Genomic DNA, 731 nt, shown 5'->3' on the forward strand with positions numbered 1-731 from the left:
AGAGCTAAGACTCACCTGTTTTGATTTTCGACACGAGCGGATTCTGAAGACCACCTGACAGGTGCGGAAGCTCGCTTATGTCACCGGGAGAGGAGAGGAGGCGACAGGTGTTCTCTGCGCAGGTGTGATGGTCACGAGCACTCCATTATGACCTTTCTATCGTCACAAGGAAGTCTTAGCAACGGCGAAACACAACGTCACAGCCGCACCTTATGTCCAAAGGGGAGGGAGAGGGGGAAGGGTCAGTCACACCCCAAAAATCTGTTGCCTGTTTCCGGATGTTTTCGTGTGGAGAGATCGTCTTTAAAATAAAAGGGATTTTTTAAGGGATTTGCTTTTTTTTATCTGTCTTCTTTCTCTCTTACTATATCAGATGGGTGTTTTGCGTTATTCGTTTTTCTTCCTATTTCTCTTTCCTTTCCAAATCGCGCTGCACTGTAAGATTCACCCACTGTACAGGAATCACAAAGAGGGAGTGTCAAACCACCAGGGTAAGGGGGTGAAGGTAGCGTAGAAAGAGGGGGAAGGGGGAAGGGGGGGGAGCGGTGGAGTTAACAGGTAGGCAGATTCGGTCTCTAAGTCACGGCGAGAGGAGAGCGACGTCGTCCGTCTCCCTTCGCATCAGGTGGGGAACTAAACCGTAAGGAGGAGAGTCAGGTGGAGACGGTCGCTCCCACCTCGGACTTTGGCCTTCCTTGCGTGTGCCGGATACCGCTAGACGGACGGGCTCT

The 731-nt window shown here is 51.4% G+C and overlaps 1 protein-coding gene across 1 annotated transcript in view; it reads right to left on the reverse strand.

Moving 5' to 3' along the window:
• LOC119586778 overlaps positions 1 to 640 on the reverse strand; it is a 57,084-nt gene extending 56,444 nt beyond the window's left edge. The window contains exon 1 of the mRNA XM_037935499.1: positions 16 to 640. The gene's annotated coding sequence lies outside the window, so the exon portion shown is untranslated. The remainder of the gene's footprint in view (positions 1 to 15) is intronic.
• Positions 641 to 731: the final 91 nt, after the last annotated feature.

This window comes from Penaeus monodon, chromosome 22 (assembly GCF_015228065.2).
Source record: "Penaeus monodon isolate SGIC_2016 chromosome 22, NSTDA_Pmon_1, whole genome shotgun sequence".
NCBI classification, from domain to species: Eukaryota; Metazoa; Arthropoda; class Malacostraca; order Decapoda; family Penaeidae; genus Penaeus; species Penaeus monodon.